The sequence below is a fragment of the Euprymna scolopes genome, chromosome 35, assembly GCF_053919585.1.
Source record: "Euprymna scolopes isolate OS-2025 chromosome 35, ASM5391958v1, whole genome shotgun sequence".
NCBI classification, from domain to species: Eukaryota; Metazoa; Mollusca; class Cephalopoda; order Sepiida; family Sepiolidae; genus Euprymna; species Euprymna scolopes.
The window spans coordinates 29,806,543-29,819,800 of record NC_136516.1 but is presented as its reverse complement, the minus strand read 5'-3'; positions in this window follow the sequence as shown (position 1 = coordinate 29,819,800).

Sequence of the window (13,258 nt, the reverse complement as noted above, 5' to 3'; positions counted from 1 at the left end):
ATTGAATGAAGAAAACAAAGAACTACAATGCTGGAATAAAATAAACATGTTGTTTATTTTATGTTGAGAAAGTAAAGTCTGGGGTGTACACGTGTTCATTCAGCTGTTGATGACTACGCGCGTGGAAGAAAAGGGGATGCAATAGAGAAACGCGTAGTGGCAAGATGTCTGTAGAAAGAAAGGGTTAAGCTCAGTAGAACATTGCGCACATGTCTGTGTCGATGGGCCAAAGCGAAGGGGAGATAGAGTGAGAAAGTCAATCCAGTTCATGGAGAGGGAAAGCTTATAAAGTGTGCTTGCACTTGCCCCACATTACAGTAGCAGGGAAAGTGACATTAGAACATGCGGTCAGTTCGTCGACTAAGCAGGTCGAACGCTGGTCCAGACTCCAGATGCAAAAGGGGAAGTTGACAGGTTTTGTTGACTTTTATACTGGGGCCAGTGTTTTGACTGCGCATGTCTGGCTTTCACTCTAAAGGAAGTGACGTTTTGCATGTGTGCGTACTTGTGCACGTATGTGTGCGTATATGTGTGGGAAACATGTTCGAATAAGCTTTAAAAAATGTTGAAACTTTTATCAACCCACGTTTATTTTGTTTAGTGACCATGAAATATAAGGGGGAGGGGTAGAACACCTAAAAAAATATATTTCCTCTAATATATTTAACGAAACCTACTTTTAATATGTAAGTTTATTTAATAATGAATAAATATCAAAAAATTTCAGGAAACTATGATTATTAGGATCTGCCAAACGATTGTAAAAAAATGGACCGCATGTTTCCGTGACGTCAGATTTGTGTTAACTATATGAACTATGGAAAAGCAGAAGTGACTTAATGATTTTTTTAAACCTTTGTTTATCTTCTTCAAACTGCAATTAATAATTAATCTTTGTTACAATTTTGTTAAGTTTCAAGATTTACACAGTTTAACGATTAATAATATTATAAACATTTGTATATTAAATATGAAATACGGTTTTACTGAATGTTCATTTGGTTACCTACGGGGTTCCATATTTTGTTTGGTAAAAAGAGATGTACAAAATATGAGGGGGAGGCTAAAAATTCTTAATATTTGTGCAATAATATTTTTAATTTGGTTTTAATCTGGCGCTAAAATACTGACAAGAGTCATGTTTATATAAAAACTTAATTAAAAAAAAAAATTTAAACACAATTAATTATAAATCTATGTTGTAACGGAACATTTTGAAATAATGGAATTTTAATCGTTTTAATCTTTTAAAAATTAATTTTTAGAGAGTTTCTTTTTCTTGGCAATTAAACTTATTCTAGTATATTAATTCGAAAAAACGCTATTTAAAAAAAACAAAACATAATATTAAATTTATATCATTTTTTAATTGCAACTTCAAGGTAATTTTTTGTTCAATATGTGCATTTAAATTTTTTAAAAATAAATGTTTTACTTATTTGAACTTATGTTTTATAATAAATAGAAATGTCGATAGATTTAAATATATTTTGTTCAAATTTCGAAAATATAAATATGGGGTGGGGGGACACGCACTAAAAAAAAATATTTTCCCTTGTATATTTTACGGAAACTGCATTTTATATGTAATTTCATTCTAAAATGGATAAGTATCGAAAATTTCACGAAAATCTGACCTTTAGTTGATTTTTGCTAGATTTATAAAACACTGGTATGTTTTCACGTTCGAAATGTCTACTACATGGGAACGTTATTTTAAAGCGGCAATTATGTAAACACGATTTTCGGCCCGCAATTTGATTATTTTCGTACAATAAAAAAAAATTTTTTTAATTATTACTAGTTTATTTTGCCCTTCTTTTAAATGGTATAAAAGTTATATTGATAATACTAATTTATAATTGTAAGAATTTCTCTTACTCGTTTTTGCCTTTGGCAGAATGAAAGAGACACTCAGAAAAGCAACAAAGGCTCACCTTAAATTCCAAGAATATTTTATTTACAAGAAAGGTAAAATGAGTCCATAATTGCAAAAGAGTGCACCTCTTTAGCTTCGGCCAAATGGCGGGTAGTTTATGCCTCGAAAGGTGTAGGTAGTTTTCTTCTTTGAAGATGCTGGTTGAATTCGGCCGCTCGTAGAAGTGGTTGAGGGTTCCTCGAAATCCTTCCAGACTGGTCAAATAAGAACAACGCACATTGCGATCGATGTTCCATAATAAAGGATGCCCTCCTGCGGCAATGATGATGAATGTAATTAGTCCATAAACATTTTGCCTCAGGCTTGTATCCGCATTTAAGTGAGCGGAGATAACAAATAGAATAGAACCCTGCCTTAGTAGTAGAATAATCAAAAGAACTGTGTTAGTCAATAACACACAACAACAACAATAATAATAATAGCAGCAACACTTACCAAGGGTCCAGCTTATGCACAAGACAGACATCAGATTGAGCTGGACTGAGGGCTTGTATTTATGTACAAGCATATCCAATCAGGTGATTCAGCCAATCACAATCCAAGGAATAGACTGGCCCATGTGTGCACAATGGAATCTCCCATTGTGCCATAAATAGTTCTCCTCTTTCATGAGAAGTAACTTTAGTCTTTGTCAAGTTATCCACAACTTGAACGCTGACCGAAAGTCCACTACACAATCCAACATGGCGCTACGAACAGGATTCGAGACAGAAGATTGGGAAGACTATTTCCTCAAAGCAGGCATTGCTGCTGATTCCGCCAAGAGCTACGCTGCAACTTTTGTGAAGGAAAAACTGAGGAAAGAAAACCTTCAAGTAATGGATCGAGCCATGCTAAGAGAATTGGGAATCACAACAATGGGAGAAGCTCTGTCTATCCTTCGACAAGCCAAGGAGCCCGCTACCCAGACCACCTATGCTAAGGCACCAGCTGCCAGGCCTCCCCAACTTCATCTCGAAATGACCCCTCAACAATTCAGAAAATTTCGGATTGACTGGGAAGTATTTACCAGAATAACGGACATGCCAACTTCTCAGGCCAATACCCAGTTATACAGTTGCGCTGATGAATCCGTTCAAAACGCAATCATAAATACGTACCCTAAGTTCTTCCCCACCACCACAGACAAGCTGCTAGAGATGACAGAAGCATTGGTAACTCAAAAATCAAATCCCATGGTCCATCGGATGACATTTGCAGCTATATCACAGCATGAAGATGAACCCATCCAACAATACCTCGTTCGTCTTAGGTCCACGGCCATAGACTGTAATTTCTCATGCCCCAACTGCGATCACGACCTGTCCGACATTTACATCAAGGACCAATTTATCAAAGGGATATCGAATGATACGCTTCAGACCGATCTACTGGCAAAAGCCGGGTTGCTAAAATCTCTCAACCAAAATATCTGTCATGCTGAGGCATTTGAGTCTGCACTACGGGACCAAACCGCAATGACTGATACCTCAGACATAGCTACAGTCCAGATGTCAATGTATCGCAAAAAAAAAAAAACACAGTGCTGTACGGACTAGCAGAGGCAATATTCGCACTAGCTCTACTGCTACTCACAACGATAACATTGCTGATAAAGAACCCCGTCAAACCTGCATATGTTGCGGTAGTCACCAACACGGTACTCCAAGGACAAGTGCCCACCATTTAACATGTCCGGCATGGAATCAAATGTGCAACACTTGTGGGAAACTTAACCATTTCTCAGCAGTGTGCCGGACAAAGAAATATCGCCCGGCAGTGATAAAGAGTTTTGAAGACCAAGAAGCTCCCATGAATACACTCATGGCCCATATCACATTCGATCAAATGAGGGGCACCATTATGACTACAGAAGGTGATCTGTTAACTGAAATAAATGCATCAGTAATCCCATTCTCACCAAAACCAGATCCCAAACGAGCTGTCAATATCCCTAGGAGTTGTAGTACAACGCTAAAGGTTTTTCCCGACAGTGGTGCCGCCATTTGTCTTGGGGGATCAAAGCATTTAATCAAAATGGGCCTCACAGAGATTAGTCTTATTCAATCAAGAAAGATCATACGAACAGTTGGAGGTTTCACACTCATGTGTCAGGGTTGGCTACCAGTTGAGTTTGTGGTCAGAGGGAAAACAACTAAACAAGCCCTCTACATATGCAAGGGCATACAACGGCTTTATCTCAGCAGAGCAGCCTGCATCGATGTGGGAATATTGCACAAACATTTTCCAAACCCTTTAGCAGACGTACATGAAGAGGTAGACACCGAGTCTAAAAAGTGTGTAGATCAATTGCCAAATCGCCCCAAAAACCTCCCTTTCCCGCAACAGAAGATAACATAGGCAAACTTAAGAGCTGGCTCCTAGAAACGTTTGCCAAAACGACATTCAATAAAGATGGGATATTTCCAGCCATGTCCGGCCCAGCTGCCCACATTCACCTCAAAGAGGGAGCAATCCCTAAAGCCAGGCATAACCCAATTCCTGTACCCTTCCACTTCAAGGAACCAGTAAGACAAGCCCTTTGGAAGGATGTAGAAAAAGGTATCATAGCTCCAGTACTCGTGGGTATGCCTACTGATTGGTGTAGTACTATGGTAATAACTGCCAAAAAGAATGGTAATCCAAGGAGAACAATAGATTACCAACACCTTAACTCTCAATGCAAGCGAGAAACCCACCATACTGGGTCGCCATTCCAGTTGGCACTGCAAGTGCCACCTAGAACAAAGAAAACAGTCCTAGACGCTGTTGATGGATACCACTCGATTCTCTTAGAAAAGAATCTCAACCATTAACCATATTCATAACTGAGTGGGGAAGATACATGTATCTTAGGATGCCTCAAGGATATGTCGCATCTGGGGATGCTTACACTCGTAGATACGATGAGATAATAAAAGATATCCCACGCAAGGTGAAGATAGTAGACGATACCCTGCTATATGACTCTAGCATTGAGGGAGCCTTTTATCATACCTTCGATTTTCTGCTCCAATGTGCTAAGAATGGAATTGTGCTCAACACCGACAAATTCCAATTCTGTCAGGATGTCGTACAATTTGGAGGCCTCCAGATAACTTCTTCAGGAGTGACCCCTTCTGAGTCCATGATACAAGCGATACAGGATTTTCCAGTCCCAAAGCCAATTACTGATGCCAGATCATGGTTTGGGCTTGTCAACCAAGTAGCCTGGGCATATTCACTGGGTCCAGTTATGGTGCCTTTTCGAGACCTCGTCAAACAAAACTCCAAATTTGCTTGGAATCAAAACCTTGAAGACACATTCAAAGATTCCAAGCGAGTTATAATTCACCTAGTGCAGAAGGGGGTAGCAACATTTGACAAAGACAGAGCAACTTGCCTTGCTCCAGATTGGAGTAAAGAAGGAATGGGCTTCCTACTCCTACAAAAACATTGCCAATGTACCATGGAAAAAGCCCCAATCTGCTGTTCCGAAGGTTGGCATCTGATATATGCCGGCAGCAGATTTTGCATGGATGCTGAGCACAGATACGCACCAATAGAGGGTGAGGCAGCAGCAATAGCATGGGCATTGGAGAAATGTCGTATGTTCGTCATGGGTTCTCCAAACATCATAGTGGTCACAGACCATGAACCTCTGAAGGGGATATTTGGCAATCGTGATCTGAGCAAGATCCAAAACCCCCGGCTCTTTAGACTCAAGGAAAAGACCCTGAGATACAGATTTACCATACAGCATTGCCCCGGGAAGTGGCACAGAGGCCCTGATGCAGTTTCCCGCCACCCAGTGGCGATGGTGCAAGCCCTCCTCGATGTATTTCCAACAAAACCCTCTCAAATGGATATACTGGAGTCGAACAACATAAGCAACATAACAGAGTCAACAGCCTTAATAGCAACATTTGCAGACAGCAGTAATATAGCCATGCTATCACCAGACCTAATTCGTTCAGCAGGTCGTGGCGATCAACAATATAATAAATTAATAGACACAATACAGCAAGGCTTCCCAAAAACACGTAATCTCACTGTGCCCGAAATCCGTGAGTATTGGGAGGTGAGGCACCGCCTTAGCACTGACAATGGTCTAGTATTGTTGGATCGACGGATCGTCATCCCCAAAACACAACGAAAAAAGGTCCTACACTGCCTGCATTCTGCACACCAAGGAGTAGTCGGCATGAAAGCACGTGCCAACGAATCGGTGTACTGGCCAGGGATGGATGCATCAATCCGCAGTATTAGGGCGAATTGCATGGTATGCTCGACCATCGCACCTAGTCAACCAAGGGAGCCTATCATTCTAACACGATCCCCAGAGTGGCCATTCCAACAAATTTTATTTTTTATATTGGAGATCACACATACCTTGCCTGTGCAGATAGGCTAACTGGTTGGCTAATTTTATACCGCCTAGAATCAGGTCACACTACTACAACCAAATTGATGTCCATATGCCGACAACTGTTCCAAACATATGGTGCCCCAGAAGAACTCAGCACCGATAGCGGCCCACCTTTCACCTCCAGCACGTTCCAAGAATTTCTGAAAACATGGTGTGTTAGGCACAGATTATCTTCTGTTGCGTATCCCCAATCCAATGGCAGGGCAGAGCTCGCAGTAAAAACTGCAAAGAGGATTGTGAAAGGAAACACAGGCCCCCACGGTTCCTTGGACAATGACAGTGTTGCCCGGGCCATCTTGCAGTATCGGAATACCCCAATCCAAAGCATTGGCCTATCACCGGCCCAATTATTACTTCACCGTCGACTACGTGACTTCATCCCATCACAGCCAATCCTCTACAAGCCTCATCCTGAATGGGTGTCAGCGGCACAACATCGCGAGGAAATGCTCCACCACCGCAATGCAAAAATAGTAGAAAGATACAATAAATATACCCACAACCTTCCACCATTACAAGCTGGTGACACTGTAGCTATCCAAAATCCAGTAAATCGCAGATGGAACACAACAGGCAAAATCATCAGTTCCCTACCAGATCGACAATACCGAATCAGGGTTAACGGATCCGGAAGGATCACACTTAGGAACCGCCGTTTCCTCAGAAAATGTGAACTTAAGCCTGCACCAACCCCAATACCAAGTGCAGCACTAGGACCAACAATTCCCTCAAGCGATACTACATTCTTGCATCTCCCACTATCTCCCTGTAATAGCACATACACAGCAACCAAACCCCAACAACAAACCACACATATATCCCCACGCTTTCGATCAAGGATTCCCCGAGCTCTTTCTAGGTTACTACCACACAACAAACTAGGCCTAAAAGAGAGATACACCTCTCACACAACCCAGCCTACTCGTGGGGGGGGAAGAGGGGAGATGTAGAATAATCAAAAGAACTGTGTTAGTCAATAATGCACAAGACAGACATCAGATTGAGCTGGACTGAGGGCTTGTATTTATGTACAAGCATATCCAATCAGGTGATTCAGCCAATCACAATCCAAGGAATAGACTAGCCCATGTGTGCACAATGGAATCTCCCATTGTGCCATAAATAGTTCTCCTCTTTCATGAAAAATAACTTTACTCTTCGTCTGACTACGTCTTCATCGTTCGAGTTACATGGTTAAAAATTTGTTGGTTCGTATATTGTTACTCTGCGCGTTATATTGTTAATATTTTGTTATCACCTTGTTAAATTTGTTATTGCTTATCTTCTTCTTCCCCCGGCACCACTTTTTCAATTACCGGACTCTTTTTTTTATTTATTTATTTTTTTTTTTTTGGACTGTTATCTTTCTCTCCTCTTGTTATACGCCGGCCATGGCATCTGCCAGCTGTGTGCCGACGGTTGAGGTGAAGGAAGATGAGGCATCAGGTGGATGGACAAAGCCACCAAAAGTAAAAATCGACGTGGTAAAATTTGTCGAAGACGCAAAGAAATGCGTTGAATTTACGACAGAAACTGGTATAAAGTTGGAACAACCGCGGTTACAGGAGTTTGCTAAGAGGACTATTTCTCTATTTGTAATAGACCGCAAAACAAAAAAATTAATAAGATCAACGAAAGATGTTGTCACCAAATTAATTTCATCAGCAGGTTTAAGAGCTGAGCGAATTACAAAATGTAAAGGATACAACACATGGGCAGCTCTTTTTAAGACGGAAGACGAGTGCATAGCGATGACAAAAAAAGAAATCATTACCAATGAGTACGTTCTGAGGATGGAATACTTAGGAAGGCGAAGAACAACAGTGTCCATTTTTGAAGTTCCTGGTGCTGTCCCCGGGGAATACCTAGCCGCTTTCTTACTTAAGTTTGGGGACATAACCGGAATAGAGGAGGACCATTATAATGGAGTATGGACTTTTGATATTCTGCTTAACGCAGAAGCATTTTTACGTATACCATACTACCTGGAGGCTGGTGTAGAGAAGCTGCCAATCGTGGTCGCAAGCAGAAGACCAGCATGTTGGATATGTGGGGAAGTCGGCCATCTCACTTACACATGCCCCAAAAGGAAGCCAGCTGTAAAAATTATCCCTACAAATGACCGGAAAATAGGTTATGTAGAACCTAAGGACAATTCCCAGACACCAGCAGAAGAGAAAAAAGAAATCACACCTGAGGAGTTTGAAAAGACTTTTAATTCAGAGCAACAATCCCCCAAAAAGAAGGACAACTGGACACTCATCCCTCTTTCAAAAAAATCCCCACCCAAGACTTATGCTAAGTCCCTCTCTAAAGAAGAGAAAATTGAAATTAGAACAAGTAAGGACCCAGGGGGCAATAAATTCAAAACCCTACTTAAACTAAAAGAGACTCTTGATGAGAAAAGGAGAAAATCTGAGGAGAAAGAGTTCCCTGAATCCCTTTTCCCTGAAAAACCGACCTCAAAAGAAAAGCAAATCCCTCGCAAAGCCCCCCCCCCTTACTAAAGCTTCTCTGCCCCATAGAGACACCAAAATGACATCTCTAGGTTCTCCCTCCAAAAAGACCCCCAAACCGTCACCATTCTGCTCGCCAAACAACACGCCCAAGAACACCCTCCCCCTTCTCCAATGAAAACAGACATGCCCCCTCCTCCCCCCTCAGATAAGAAAAGACATAGAAGCCCCTCTGTAGAGACTGAATCAAGAAAAAAAAAACAACCCTTCTTTAATGGGAAGGATGTGTGCAAAATCACGGCGGAAGTAGAGAACATAATGAAGTCCCATAACAGGAAAGAATACAGAAACCTCCTCGCTTTCAAATCATACCAAAAAAAAGACATTACTAACCCTGAAAATTTTAAAACAAACCATATACTAACAGTTGTCAGGAAACGCGAGGAGGCCAAAGGACTATGGACTATGCTGGAGGAAGCAAACTCTGCTTTCAACCTTTATCCTCCAGCAGCCTATTTTAACGACAACGATTTAATCGAAATTAGAAAACGATGTGTTGGACGGGTCCCCATCAAACTCCATCCTTCACTTTATAGGGCAGTTAAACTAACCTTCCCCCTAGACATCGGCGGTCTGTCCCCTGACGGGTCTATCACCACTGAGATGACCACGGGATCATTGGGGACAGCTGTCGGTGTCTTGACACCGTCTATGTTTGATTAGGTTTCTCAACCCTAAGTAACTCAAGATGGCTTCCTTAAGATTATCTAGTTTAAATGTCCGAGGGTTGAGGGACGCCTCTCGTAAACTTCGAGTTGCACGCGACCTTCAACGCCTTGGTGTGGATATTTGTTGTATACAGGAAACTCACTTCATTCCTAGTGATTATCAGGGTGTGCTCCTTAGAGACTTTCAGCTCTATTCAGCACATTATGATACCCATGCAAGGGGGGTTACCTGGCTAGTTAAGCGCACTCTTGATGCGTCGTGTGACCCTATTTATGCAGATCCAGAGGGAAGATTGCTCGTTCTAGATGTTACCGTAAAGGATGTGGCATTTCGTTTTATTGGGGTTTATGCGCCCAATAACCATGCTGAGCTAGTTTCCTTTTTTCGGCGAATCGAGCCTTTCATGAATTCGTCTCGACGGTTAGTTTTAGCGGGAGACTGGAACGCGGTCCTGGATCCCGAGTTAGATCGCGGGGTTAATACCAGAAGGGATACTAATCAGAACCGGGATGCTAAAGCGTTTCGAGACTTTGTCGACAAGTTTGATCTTGTCGATAAATTTCGGAACGAAAAACCCGGGGATTTAGCATGGACTTGGACAGGTAGACGCGGCTCCGATTCGGTGCAACTTTCGAGTTACATCGATCGGTTCTTAGTTAGGAGAGTCGACTTAGGGCTTTTAGACTGTCCAAGTTTTCATAGTATAGTTTATTCGGACCACAGGCTTGTCCGGGTTCGAGTAAACTTAGATAGTGTTAAACCTAGGATGGCCAGTTACTGGAAGTTCAACACGTCGTTGTTCGATGTGAAGGACTTCCGGGAACAGCTTCTACTAACAATACAGAGGGAATTGACGGGGGCTATCATCGGGAATAAGTGGTGGGGCAACCTTAAAAAAGTCATTAGGTCCTTCGCTGCTGATTTTAGTCGCCGGCTCAAACGTAGTTCTAGAGCAGCGAAAGCGGCGCTAGAAGATAGATTAGAAAGGGCGGTGGAGGAGGGGGATAGTGCTAGCTATACTGTAGTTAAGGCTGAACTGGACTCCTTGGATAACAGGGAGGACCAGGGAGTATTAGTTAGGGCTAGATTAAAAAGAGCGCCAAACGAGGCAACAAACACGGCCACGTCATTGCGTGCGGAGGAGTTTCGACGTTCTGCAGAGTGACACATCGCCAGTGTCACATTGCCGGACGGACGAACCGTAACTTCAAACGACGGAATTTTGGAGGGTTTTCGGACTCATTTTCAGGAACTTTTTACCAAGGAGCCCGGTCTGACTATTGAACAGTTTGACACCTATTTAGCCGACTTTTCTCGCCTGGAGGCGACCGAAGCAGCTAGGTGTGAAGGTAGCATAAAAGAGGAAGAAGTCATTGAGGCCTTGAAACAGGTCGGGCTAGACAGGACCCCTGGGATAGATGGTCTGCCCTACGAGGTGTATTTGAGGCTGTCGCCCATTTTTATCCCTTTGCTGACCGTACTTTTTAACTCCTGGTTTAGGAACGGGTGCATACCTCAGTACTTTACCAGGGGGATCATTAAATTGTTACGCAAAGATAAAAATGGAGGGGATGGGATAGGTAATTTCCGGCCCTTAACGATGTTAAACACAGAGTTAAAGATTTTGGCCAAGATCTTAGCAAATCGTCTGCAGATTGTTTTACACCGTCTAATAAGTCCCGAACAGACTTGTTCTGTTAAGGGCCGGACGATTCAAGACAATTTGCACACGATACGCTTGATCGTAGAAAAAGTCGACACTGAAGCCGCGCTGATCAACTTAGATCAGTCCAAAGCATTCGACAGAGTAGACCATCGTTACCTAGAGGCTGTTCTTCGCTCGGCTGGGTTTGGTCCCCAGTTTCGCTCTTGGATTTGCCTCTTGTATGCCAACCCTGGTGCTATGGTAGAAGTGAATGGGGTGAGGTCGAAACCCTTCATGTTAACAAGATCGATCCGTCAAGGTTGTCCGTTATCCCCAATGCTATATGTGCTGGCGCTTGAGCCATATTTGCGCCAGCTTCGGGTGAATCCGGTCCTTCGCGGGATTACTTTGCCAGGTGGCTCTACCCCGGTAAAGTATACCGCCTATGCTGACGACGTGACTGTGCTTGTAACGAGCAGTGCCGAGATTAGAGTCGTTGACATAGAAACAAGTCGGTATGCCAAGGTCACAGGGGCCATAATTAACTACGTTAAGTCTATTGGCTTACGTATCGGTGCCTGGAGGGGTATGCCCCTTCAGGGACCCTTTGGTTGGACTGATGGGCCATGCAAGCTACTCAGCGTCTGGTTTGGCCCCGGTCTCCAGCTGGAGAAAAATTGGTCGGAGGTATTGGAAGCGGTCATGGTCGCATCTCATTTGTGGGCCTTGAGAAATCTGTCTTTGAAGGGTCGGGCGGAGGTATGCAATTCTCATATCTACCCCCTGATCCTTTACCGTCTATCAGTACTTCCACTCCCGGAGACCACACTAGTTGATCTGGTGCGTGCTCTTTTTGCATTCTTATGGGGCGGAAAGCAAGCCATGGTTACTCGGGAGGTCTGTTACCTGCATCCGTCTGAAGGCGGTCTGGGTATGCCTAGTGTGCAAATACGTAGACACACTCTTAGGCTGATATACCTGGATCGAATGTGTACACCAAGTGAGGGAAACGGTGTCTTCTGGATAGAAGACACTAAGAAAGCCTTTCAGGCTTTGGAGAGTGTGCATTCGGCTAGAGGAGAGGCACACAAGTTGTTCCGAAACGAGTGCCCTTTCTATCGCGAGTGTCGGCAGGCCTTGAGATTTCTTCTACGGGTCCAAGAAAGCCTCTCTGACACCCAGCTGTTGTCTCGCAAGGCGCTATATCGGGCCTTAGTGAGGGGATCCGTTCGAGACGAAAAGATTGAGGAGTTCGGTTTTACGAAGGAGGAGCGCCGCTTAATATGGCCTTGGGCGCCTGGGTCGAGCTGCTTCGATAATTACGAGGCATCACTCACCTGGCTGGTAATACGAAATGCCCTCTGGGTCGGCAAAAGACTTTACGCAGCGGGTTTTACGGAGACACCCAATTGTGTCCGATGCGGAGAATGGGAGGAAGACCTTGATCATGCTTTCTTCCACTGCGCCATTGTTCGACCGTTGTGTGAGTTAGTTGAAGGCTTCACGGTTCGCATGCTGAGCAAGCGGTTTTTTGTGCTGGAGGCGGTTTCCCCGTGCTGCAACTGGGCACCGACCATGAAGAAAGAAGAACGCTATGTTTTTCTGTGTTTACTAGCAGTTATGAGAGGCGTGATTTGGACGACGCGACAGAAGGAGGTTTACGGAGGTGAGACCTTCACTGCTCCTCAGCTTGTCCTCATTTTCAAATATCGATTGAAAATGCGAATTAAGCTGGAGAAGGTGAAACTCACTCCTGTGAATTTCAACGACAGGTGGGTGAAAGTTTCGCGATTGTGTAAAGTGAATGAAGCTAATCTTGAATTTCTTTTTTGAGTGGCTTAGGTTTTTTAAGGATTTTGGGTAACTTGATCAAACATAGACATGCATCGGACCTCCTAGAGTAGGCTAGTTAGGCATTTTTGTTCGATTTTTAACTTAGCTAGAGTATGCATGCTATCATCGCCCCAACCCCCTTTTTTGGTTTTCCCTGTCCCAGCGTCCCCCTTTTTTTTTTTTTTTTTTTTTTTTTTTTCCCACTTTTGGTTCGATAACCCCCAATCCCGGCCTCTTAGGTGACGGATAAACTGTTTTGCCAGATATGT